We start from the raw sequence: 12,692 nt of genomic DNA, 5'->3' as shown, positions 1-12,692 counted from the left end.
AAAAATCATTGTTAGTCATTACAGATATTTATTAATGGCCACACTAGGAAACAAAGATTGTGAGCCTCATATAGGATATATGTTTTGAACTTTCAAAGGAATACACAGTATTTCATTACGTCAGTAGGTCTTTCCCTCCTGAGATATTGATACACCTACAAGTGTAATGATGAGGCATTTCTAATTTGGTAAAAATAATTAAAGTTCATTTTTGTGAACAACATAGTTGTTAACCAATTAGAATCTACGTAGATATATTCTATTATTACATCACCCTAAGATTTTTACAATCTGATAAATGCTATTTTTCATGAGGAAGAGTGATAGAATTAGAGCCACAGTCTAGCTCATGCAGTTATAGCCATGGAACGAAACATATGTGCCTGCCATTTATCTCAGGTATCTCATTGAAAAAAGGATAAGAAAAGCTGATCCAGAGTAGGTTACTAAGCATCATCCATAAATTGAGAATTGGTTCTCAAACAATAACTCTGAATCAGCAGAAATCCAATGTTTGCTAAAAGCTATACATGAAGAGTTAAAGTAGTTGATCTCCTCAACTCTAGTCTCTTGTTATTTTTATATTAAAAGGTCAAATGCTTGCTTTGTTCTGAAATTAATATACATATACACACATATATACATATATATACACATATGAAATAGAACATGAATATGTGGATTATATCAGAGCAAGTGATAATCTAAAACTAGATCCTAGTTAATATTTCAACAAATATGGACTAAAAGCCTACTATGTGGTCACAAAATATTGATACAGCTGTAAATAAATTAGGTTTATTTTAACTTCTAAAATGTTCAGTCTACAGTGGAGACAGCCATTAAATAAATTATCATATACTAACCAAAATAAATAAATGCTTATCATTACTGAATTTCTGATGTTCTTGCAAAAACAATGTGGAAAACAACTATATGTATAAATTTACTACTGAATATGGTAGTTATCCTTTAAAAGACAATTTAATGGCTTCTTGGCCTTTTGGCTAAGATCAAGTGTAGTATCTGTTCTTATCCATTTAAAAGACAATGTACCATAATACCTGAGGAAGGACATATATTTTATAATAACATAAATACATGTTCTCAAATAAAAATTAAGCCTTCTAACAAGTGATTTTACCTTTAGGCATGTAACTTCAAAAATATGGAAAAATGGACACTGGGTGTGGTGGCCCAAACCTGTAATCCCAGTGTTTTGGGAGACCGAGGTGGGAAGATCACTTGAGGCCAGGAGTTTGAGACCAGCCTGGGTAACATAGTGAGACCCATTTCTACCAAATTATTTTTTAATTACCTGGGTATGGTGGTTCACACCTGTAGTCCTATCTACTTGGGAGGCTGAGGCAGGTGGATCACTTAAACCCAGGAGTTTCAGGTTGTAGTGATCACACAGCTGTACTCCAGCCTGGACAACAGAGTGAGACCTTGTCTCTCAAAAAAACATGAAAAAATGCAATCACCTATATCTGTGTCTATCTATCATATATATATTAGGTCCCACAGATGTAAAATTTTTAATGTATTTTTATTGTAAATAAACACTGCTGGATTTAGATACCAAAAATATTGCGGATTAAGGCTTGATAGGCCGGGCGCAGGGGCTCACGCCTGTAATCCCAGCACTTGGGGAGGCCAAGGCAGGTGGATCACAAGGTCAGGAGATAGAGACCATCCTGGCCAACATGGTGAAACCCTGTCTCTACTAAAAATGCAAAAATTAGTAGAGCATGGTGGTGTGCGCCTGTAGTCCCAGCTACTCAGGAGGCTGAGGCAGGAGAATCCCTTGAACCTGGGAGGTGGAGGTTGCAGTGAGCCAAGATCGCGCCACTGCACTCCAGCCTGGGTGACAAGGCGAGACTGTCTCCAAAAAAAAAAAAAAGAATTGATAAACATTAGAAAGTTAACTGAGGGAAGTCATCAAATCCACTTCCTTAAATAGGTAAGATTCTCCTTCGATAGTGCTAATTCCTTTGAGAATACTTGAATGAAAGGAGATGAGCATTCATGTATTATTTGAATATTAAATCAATGCTTTCCTGAGTAACCTTGGTGATATGGTCCTTTCACATCTGAGAGTTTATTTTACATCCCCAGATATTCTACCTTAATTGCAATTTTTCCTCCAGTTGGTTTAGAAATGGTACAGAGGAGAGTTAATAAAATTAATCACTCTAAAATTGAGCCACTTATTCTTTTATCCTATGTAAGTAAAATAACTGAAAACCAAGCAGCTAGCTTTACCCTGTGGTCTCAACCATATGAGTTAAAAGACATAATCAAAACTATCAATGTGTTCAATATATTTTTCCTTAGCATCATTAATCTATTCCCTGTACGGCTGGAGTTTATAAAATGAGACTCTGTAAAGAGAGAGATACCTTGTCTAAATCAAAGTGTGTGTTTTATGACATAGTAGAATAGATTGATAAGTTAACTAAAATCAGGTAATTCCAGATAGATTGGTTTAACATGTCCAAAACATTCTGTGCAAGTTAAATGACTGGTAAGTAAAATGATGGGACTCGTGAAAGTTAATTTAATTATTAGTCAAAAATACATAAAATAATTTCAATATTGTTACTACCTCACCCGAGTAGGCGTTTCTCAGAGGCACTTGCTTCATTATTTATTTGTCATCATTCCTAATAAACAGGTACTTGAGTTCATTTCATCTAAAAATAAATGGCCTACCCGACATGGAAAACTGATGTAGGCATATACTCACCCAACATTTAATTACCTGAATCCATCTCAATGACTTCCTTTTCTATTCAAATAACCAGCTTGGAATTTGATTTACTAAAATTAACTTTTGTGGTATTGTTTCAACAAAGGACAGCCTTTTGTGTGACAACCTATAATATTTAGCTACTAAAAGACCTACCATATTTCACTCCCACTGAGAATTATTTGTTATCTAATATCACTTATAGACTTCATGTAAATCAAATAATTATTTCTGGCTCTGCATGGTGTAAGGATGATTAAACACTTGTCAAGCTATCAGAAGAATAAGGCCATTTCCCAGCATGGAATGACGTTATTTATTCCAGGCCCAATGATTGGGACCAGAACTGACCCTTAATAATAATATTCATGACCTGGGAGTGGGAGGAGAGAAATCATTTAGAATGATTAGTCTTATCACAATCCTAAGGCATTAGAATTTTCAACAATGCTGAAATAATTGTGCAACTTTAAGGAAACGTATAAGAAGGTAGCTAAATTATCACTGAACTCACTGAAGTTAGTGAATATTATGCAGTGCTAATCATGTATGGCTTCTCAAAAGCATTTAATACTGTTGACAGCTGTCCTCTTGAGATGCTGTACCTACTTCCCTCTCTCTTCTTCAACTTTTTCTCTATTCCTTTGCTGTCTCTTTGGCTGGTCCTCTGTATTTTGTTCCTCCATTACATATTTGAATCCTGTGATTTGTCATGCGTTGTCTTTGCTTTTCATTTTACTTGCTGTTCTGATAAATTCTACTCCTTCAAGTGTGTTTACTGCTTTTCATATATTCTTTAGGCAAGATCTTTTTCTTGACCTTCAAGCCTGTATCAGCACACCAGGAGAAATCTCCCACTGATAACACAAATTCATCCTGGATAAATTGATCTCATTATCTATCATTCAAAACTTACTTTTCATAATATATGACTCCAAAATTCTTATAGTCATGTAGCAAAATTGCTGGCCGTTATCCTCCCTCACAGTCCCATCCATTAAAATCTGATGAGTGAACTGAAATACTACACAAAACTCTATCCTGGGTCTTCTTTCCCCACTACCCTGACTCATGTTCCTATTACCTGTCCATTATCACCATTCCAAAAGACTCCCTGCCTGAATTCTTGCACATCTATAATCCATCTTCACAAGTGTGTTTTTTAATACACAGAAATGATTAACTGCAACAGCCTTCAACAATACAAGACTACCTAAAGTCCAAACATACTAACTTGACATAAGTATCCTTTGTGGTCATATGTTGAGCCTCCTTTCCAGCCTCCTTTAGCTTGGTCACCTTTGTGCTCTAAGTTTCAGCTATACTATGCTACCAAGGCATAGCAGGATGTTTCACACCTGTGTGCATGAGCATGATGTGTATGTGCATGGACACATGTGTTTTACACAATTCTCACTGCTTATAAAACACACTGCATCAGCTATCTATTGTTACATAACAAATTAGCACCAATTTAATGGTTTAAAACAATACACATTTATTATTTCACAGTTTCTGTAGGTTAGAAACCTGGGCATGGCCATGCTGGGTCCTTTGCTTCAGAGTGTCTCACAGACTGCAATAAAGGTGTCAGTCAGGACTACAGTCTCATCTGAAGGCTCAACTGGGGAAGGATCTGCTTCTATATTCACTCAGTGGTTGTTGGCAGAATTTAATTTCTCAAAGCTTTCAGTCCTAACTAGCTGTTGGCCAGAGGCCTCTTTTAGTTCCTTACTACCACGGCTTCTCTATAGGCAGCTGCCTCATAAGTATGGCAGCTGCTTCATCAAAGCCAACAGTAGAGAGAATCTTTTAGCAAGATGAAGTTCACAATCTTACATAACCTAATCACTAAAGTGATATCCCATCATCTTTGCCATTTTCTATTGTGTAGGCCACTAGGTTTAGCCCACTCTGAACAAGTTGGAATTACACAAAGATGCAACTATTAGGAGGTTGGGATTATGAGGAGTCATTTCAGAATCAACCACACCCACCAACCCCACCTTCCTTTACCCCCATCCACCTGACAACACCTGCTGAAATTATTGAAGACTCGTGTGACTTATCAAGACCTCAGTTTTTCAATATTTCCCAACAAACCCACCCTGAAGTTGGCTACTCCCTTCTTCATACTCCCAATACACCTCTAATATTATTTTTCAATTATTGTTTACATAGTTTTCTCTCCCGTCAATACTTTGAGAACAAAAAATGTAATGTATTATTTTCTACTCTGTGGTAAGATTATCAGTCCAAAGAAGTGCTCATTAAATGTTGAATAATAAGTAAGTAAAACCACAGATATTAAATACATAAAATTATCTGGAAACAGGTAATTACCCCAGGGATAATTGACAGCCAACGATGTGTTTAACATCTGAATGTATCGTTTACTTTAGGTAGAGTACAAATGGTAATCTTCTGTGAGTGACATCATAAAGTGACAGATGTGAATGTCTCTATTATTTTTAAGTTCTTTCAATGAGAAACAACTATAAAATGAAATGCCATGTGGATAATATAGTATAGCGGTTAAGATCACAGGCTTTAGCATCAGTCAATGGGATCAAATCTCACTTCTACCACTTATTAACAGTATGGTTTTGGACAAGTTACTTTAACCTCTCTGTTCCTTTCTTTACTGGTCTGTGAAATGTTGTCTGAAATTGTACCTACCTCATAGGGCTGTTATAAAGATTAAATACAATTATTTGTGGAAAGCAGGTAATAAAGACCTAGTGTGTATTTGACTCTCAGTAAATGCCAATCATTATTATCTCCTAATAGACTGAAATAGAAAGATATTCATGATATGAAACTTGGAGAGATGTATGTAAGTTGTTAATTATCTTTAATATATACATAGATGTATACACTTAGTTCATCTATATGTTTGTATATGGGAAAATTGGGAAGTATACACAGATTTTTAACAATGATTATTTCCAGGAATTAGGGAAGAGGTAAGGGCGGGTAACTTTATTTTTGTATTTTTCTAAATAAGCATATATCACTTTTTTTTTTTCTTTTTTTTTTTTTTGAGACGGAGTTTCACTCTTGTCGCTCAGGCTGGAGTGCAATGGCACTATCTTGGCTCACTGGAACCTCTGCCTCCCGGGTTCAAGCCATTCTCCTTTCTCAGCCTCCTGAGTAGCTGGGATTACAGGCACCCACCAGCACGCCTGGCTAATTGTTGTAGTATTTTTGTTTGTTTGTTTGTTTGTTTGTTTGTTTGTTTGTTTTTGAGACAGAGTCTTGCTCTGTCACCCAGGCTGGAGTGCAGTGGCGTGATCTCGGCTCACTGCAAGCTCCACCTCCCAGGTTCATGCCATTCTCCTGCCTCAGCCTCCCGAGTAGCTGGGACTACAGGTGCCCGCCACCACCCCCAGCTAATTTTTTGTATTTTTTAGTAGAGACAGGGTTTCACCATGTTAAGCAGGATGGTCTTGATCTCCTGACCTTGTGATCCACCCGCCTTGGCCTCCCAAAGTGCGGGGATTACAGGCGTGAACCACCACGCCTGGCCTGTTGTAGTTTTAATAGAGATGGGGTTTCACCATGTTGGTCAGTCTGGTCTCAAACTCCCAACCTCAGGTGATCCACTCGCCTTGGCCTCCCAAAGTGCTGGGATTACAGGCGTGAGCCACTGTGTCCGGCCACATATATCACTTTTATAATCTGTTATGGATTCGATATATTCTTCCAAAAAGATATGTTGAAATCCTAACCCCGGGTAAGTACCTCAGAATGTTACTTTATTTGGAAATAAGGACATTAGAGATGTAATTAGTTAAGGTGAGGTTATGCTGGTGTAGGGTGGGCCCTAATTCAATATGATTAGTGTCCTTATAAGAAGAGACACCCAGACACATAGAGAACACCATTGGGTAATGGAGCCAGTGACTGAGTGCTGCAGCCGCAAGCCAAGGAATACCAAGGATTGCTGACAGAGCACCAAAAGCTAAGAAGAGGCAGGGAAGGATTCCCCTACATGTTTCAAAGGGATCATGGTTCTGCCAACACCTTGATTTTGGACTCCTAACCTCCAGAACTCTGAGACAATACATGTCTGTTGTTTTAAGCCACGTAGTTTGTGGTTCTTTGCTACCGCAGGCCTAGAAAACTAAAAGCCAAGATAAATAAATTAATATTTTTAAGTATATACAAAAAAGAAGAGAAAAGACAGGCAGTTGCATAGCTCATAAAATTATAATCTCTTGAAGTTTAAGCTTCAGGTTCATTTTGACTCTTACCTCTCCAGCCATGCCAATAGAATTATTATTTTTTGACATCCCAGCCAAATATTTGACAAGGAGTTCATAAACTACTGAGAAGTGCTAAGAAATGTAGGAGCTATATCTTTCTCTTCTGTTCCTCCACGAAATTTCTTCTATCCAATTTCCAATCATGCAAATCGTATCAAGAAGGCAAATAATCCAAGGGTTAAGCAACATTTGATTGGCTGCTGTGACTGCATGTATCTAAAGAGAAACAGAAAGTAATGTAACTACGGTATGTGACTCAAGTGATACATGTTTTAGGTAAATAATTAGAAACAAAACAAAAAGTCAATTAGTTTCTAGCCTGTCCTTCAACTGTTTAAAATATTACAGCAATAAAGCTAATGGAAAGAGAGTTTTTTCCTAACTGCATCAAAGTTATTAAAATGTAGAGTCAATTAGAAAAAAATATAATAATGTACATTCATAATTGTTGTTAACAACTCATATCAAATGGACAAACTGTCACCAAAATATGTAGGAAAGGTTAGGGCTTCTCAAAAAAAGTTTCTTTAATGATGAAACTGTCCAATTTTAATTTTTTTTTAATTAGCATCTTATAGAAGGAGGAGGAAGAGGGTCAAAAACAAAGAACTTTCTTTTCTCAATATGTATAGCCATGGAAGATGGCAGAAGGGAGTGAAAAAATTCAATCATTTTTATTAATAAAACAAATGGAGAAAGCAGTGGAACCAGTAACCCCAATAATGGATCATATATTATTATTTATTTTCTTTGCCTATCTCTTTCACAAATATCTAGCTATTCATCAAGTAGACATTCCCTCTAAGGCGCAAAGAAATACTGAAGTTTTAATCTACCGTTGTTTCATTCTTTCTTCTGGTGAAAATACTTGTGTTCATAAGAAACTTTCCAAATTAATTAAACATGTTTAAGGTTGATACTAGCCAGAGACTTTCCTGTCTTCCAATTTAAGAGATTTTGACAAACATATGAGAATTACATTACAAAATATGGCAAGACAAGGAAAGAAAATAGAAGAGGGGAAAGAAAGGAGAGGGAATGAAAGGAGGAAGGAAAGAAAGAAAACTGAAAATGGAAATACAGGCCAGGCACGGTGGCTCATGCCTGTAATCCCAGCACTTTGGGAGGCTGAGGCAGCTGGATCACTTGAGGTCAGGAGTTCAAGACCAGCCTGACCAACATGGTGAAACCCCATCTCTACTAAAAAATTACAAAAATTGTCTGGATATGGTGGTATGTGCCTGTAATCCGAGCTACTTGGGAGGCTAAGGCAGGAGAATTGCTTGAGCCCTGGAGGTGGAGGTTGCAGTGAGCCGAGATCATGCCATTGCACTCCAGCCTGTGCAACAAGAGCAAAACTCCTCTCAAAAAAAAGAAAAAAAAAACAAAAAAACAAATTTCCTCTCATTCATTTCACAAATGTCAAGTATTTGCCATTATTCCTAAGGAAATGAAAAAGAAACAAAAACAAAAACGGGTGTCACATTGTTCTGAAATAGTTACTGTTACTTATTATTGAGAGTGCAAACCACCCATGTTTCCTCTTGTGCTTATGCAAAGGTTAAACAGCCTGAGAATTACCTGCACCATGGAAATATATTCTGGGGTTAATAGAAACAAAGTGTCCATCTTTGAGTTATTTCAACAACTAAACCCTAGAGACCAGAGATAAACTAAAGGAGAGTAAAGAAATATAATTACATTGGACAGTAATGTCATGAAGAGTTAATTGGGATTCAGTGAGTCATAACTTATTTTGAAGATGTGGCATTTTAGAAAACCACCTAGCTTCATTTATATTACCCTCAGACATTAAAGGTGTAATTGTTGTCATTATCGTTTTAATCGGTACTGTAATTTAATGGCTATACACGTGGTTGTTGTAAGGTCTTTTAAGCTGTTGGGATTTCAATATTTGACATGTAGCTTGAAAAAATAATTATGACATTTCACAGATTTGAGGTTGGCCTTTGCAGTTAATGACAGCACTGCCTTTTCAAAATGGTTATTATTGATAGTACAAATACTCAAATACTCAAATACAGAGCTGCCTTCATCTGTACCATAGTTCTTTTTCTTAGAGATCTCTGGAATTTCTTAGAAATCACTGGGATTATCTAATCGGGCCAACACTACCACCATATTTATGCAGTATGTAATGTATGGTAGCTATATTGCAAAATACCAAAAGAAAAGCACTTGTAGTAGTTCCTACTTGGAAAACAATATTGTTACTAAAAATTATGGCGGAAATAATATTTTATTAACTGTAGGCCTTGATTGTCTTGATTGCAAATGCTAGGTACCATATTATGCACACAGCTTGAAATATATGTGGCACAATGAATAAAAGCTTACTTTCCTAAAATATAAAATGATTGAGGAATTCGATGATCACATTTAAATATTTTCAAAAAGAGTTATTTTCTACCCAGCAGTAGAATAATTGATAGATAATTACAAAAGAGGCTATGCCAAAATTATTGGTAGGCCCTTTATATTGAGACAATGGTCTTTATATAGTGTTTGATGAGAAATCTCATTTTCCTTGGGGTAGTGGCCAGTTATTTATCACCGTAACAACTTAAATGACTCTGTTTCTAGACTTCTAGTTAGGGGCACTTCTTAAATCTTGAAAACAGGGCAAAGCATAAATTTCTAAGATTAAGATTTACTTAGTTGTCTTCACTCTTAGTACATGGTGTGAGTTTCAGCCTACAAACCTGGCCTCTCTTCTGAAACTAGCAAGGAAGGATCAAGTGTCACAATATAGCAGGAGCTCTTAACCCATCTGCACAATCATTGCGAGATGGGGAGTGGGTAGGCTACCCAATCAGTGCCTCTGACTTGATTGATCCAGATCTGGGTGTGTACAATTTCTTATAAAGCTCTCAAGGTGATTCTAATATGCATCCAGGGCTGAGAACCACTTCATTAGTGATTATTAGATGAGTTTTCAAAATACAGCCTATCTAACATTGATGGACTCTGTCAATGTCAGTATCCTGGTTGTGATATCATAGTATGGTTTTGTAAGAGGTTACCACCAGAAAAAAATTGGGTAAAGGTTACGTGGAATGGAGTCTCTCTGTATTATCTCCTACAACTGCATGCAATTCTATAAGTATTTCAAAATAAAAAAGTTTAACTTATTTTTTAATAGTCTACGAGTGAACTCCATTAAACTTACTTGTGACTCTTAAAGATACAGATTTTTGGGCCCCATCACAGATCTAGCAAATCAGAATGCCTGTAGGTGTGTCCTGGAATCTACATTTTTAAACACGCTCACTGGAAGATTTTGCTGGAACATTGATTTAGCTACTTACATGTTTAGGTCTTGAGTAATATTGGGCACCTGGACAGTCCTAGGTAAGTGAGAATTACACACACTGGCACACCAAGTTCCCTGCCCTATTCAGTATTCTACTGCTATTCCTGCTGCACTTGTCTCAAAAAATAGGATTTCATATACCAAGGTATTATGATGATACTAAGGCAAACTAATGCATAAAAATAATATATAATGAATTATTCAATCATTCAACAATTTTTTTTTATTGAGTACCTATTATGTGCCAGATACAGTTCTAAGTATTGCTTTTAAGAATGAGTATAAGAATAACATTTGTAATCCAATCACCTCAGGCATTCTCATAGTACATGGATTTCTTATTTAAGCTTCATAACCACTCTGACGTAGGTTCTTTTATTCTCCCCTCTTTGCAGAAGAAAACACTGAAACAAGTTGTTTTATGTACATTGCTAAGGATCTAGAAGTAAAAATTTGAATCTGAAATCAGATTTCAGAGACTGTTTCTTTATGGTAAAATATACATAACTTAAAGTTTACCTTTTTAACTATTTGAAGTATGCAGTTCAGTGACATTAAATACCTTCACATGCTGTGCAACCATTGCCACCATCAATCTCTAAAACTTCTCCATCTTTCCACACACAAATCCAGTACCTATTATACAATATCAGGGGCTGTTTTTATTATACAATATATGACACTCCGCCACCAAAGAAATCTTTAATTGTAGAACTTTATACAAAAGGTAAAGAAAACAATTTGGGAGAAAAGCCTCTTGCCAGCATTTCTTCAATCATGTGATATATTATAGACAAGCTCCTGTGCGTAAGATCAGCCTTGATCTGGCTGTATTTTTATTGAATCTAAAAAAAAAACAATTTTCAGAACTACTGTATAGTGATCAAAAACCCAGCTATAGAACCAAGCAGCTCAGTCTGAAAGCCATGGTGGTCACTTATTAGCTGCATAACATTGGGTAAATAGCTTAACCCATTTGTGCTGCAGTTACTTCTCATTTGTGAAACAGATTCACTAATAAGGCATACTAATAGTGCCAAATGGAATCTTTAGTGTCAGTATTAACTCTCTAATGTATGTGAAAGACTTAGAACATTGCCTGGCATTTCCTCAGTCCACCCACCCAATCCCACCCACACACAGTTAAAAGTTAGTTCTTATTTCCCCGATTGTCAATTTTGTGTATATCACTTGATGCACATCGTTTTCCCACATCTTTGTCACTGATTGTTAGTTTTATATAGTTCAGTAGCAAACACAATATCTAACAACCTGAATTTATTTTATTATAATCATTTCAAAAAAATTAGAGTCAAAGGTCCTCAACTGTATTTCTCCAGTAATTTCACTTGGAAAGTTTTTCAGGCAGTGAATTCATTCTTGACAATAGAGGAGCATTCCCCTGTCTGTAATATGTGAGCAGAAAGGACATTGGTTCCATGAAGCCTTGTTTCTGTTTTTCTTCTGTTTATTAGAAAATACACTGTTGATGGCAAATTCATGAGCAATCTACATATATAATTAATTAGAGGAACAAATTGAAATTGACCAAATATCTCAGAGCTTTGAACAAAAGGACTTTTCAAATGGTCAAAACAATTACTTAGAATTTAAGCATTCATTTAAATGCAAGACAGTGTGCAGTAGAGATACAAAAGAGAAACCAGGCTCCCATGATATTATAAATGCTAACCCTGCTCCTTAAGCAAACGAAAGTCTCTTTCTATTGTCAGTAGCTGTCTTCTAGGACTAATAGTTTGGTATTTTATAAAAGGGAGAAAAACTTATCAAAAACATTCCATGAAATGTACCTCTTTTGAAAAATTACTCCTTAAATTTGAGTTAAAGAATTCTTTAGAAGCCAAACTGCTGAGATGATTTATCTGCACAAAAGAAAACTACTGTTCAAGAAGCATATTTGAAGAATATGTCATTGCAAATCAAAGATTCTTTTAAAAATAAATCTCAAAAGGAAGAGAGGTGGGGGGAGAGAGAGAGAGAGAGAAAGAGAGAGAAATATGTAATTAAAGTCATAGGTAATTTAAGTTTGGAAATGAACATTCATTCACTACTTTGTTATATTGTAATATGGTGGTAAACAAAACAAAGCAATAATTTTGTCTGATTTTCTTTGCTAAGAAATGGAACCATTTATGAAGCTTAGCAACTGATATGAATTTTGCTTTGATGGTAATTATGTAACAGAGTGGCAGGGGTTTCGCTTCCAGATAATGATGGACAATGAAGGTCAATTTCTATCCTGTCGTTTTGAATATTCAGTGCCAGCACAATTTAATTGGGATCAGGTAATTGCTCAGAAGGCTACACTGAGCCCACT

At 36.1% G+C, this 12,692-nt stretch overlaps 1 protein-coding gene and 1 pseudogene across 3 annotated transcripts in view; both read left to right on the top strand.

Annotated features, from left to right (window-relative positions):
• IL1RAPL1 (interleukin 1 receptor accessory protein like 1) overlaps positions 1-12,692 on the top strand; it is a 1,387,436-nt gene that overhangs the window by 1,179,541 nt on the left and 195,203 nt on the right. The gene's annotated exons all lie outside the window — the stretch shown is intronic.
• Positions 988-1,128, top strand: LOC119620051 (U2 spliceosomal RNA; annotated as a pseudogene).

This window comes from Chlorocebus sabaeus, chromosome X (assembly GCF_047675955.1).
Source record: "Chlorocebus sabaeus isolate Y175 chromosome X, mChlSab1.0.hap1, whole genome shotgun sequence".
Taxonomy (NCBI): Eukaryota; Metazoa; Chordata; class Mammalia; order Primates; family Cercopithecidae; genus Chlorocebus; species Chlorocebus sabaeus.
The sequence above is the reverse complement of the archived record's forward strand: the minus strand, read 5'-3'. Positions and strand labels throughout refer to the sequence as shown.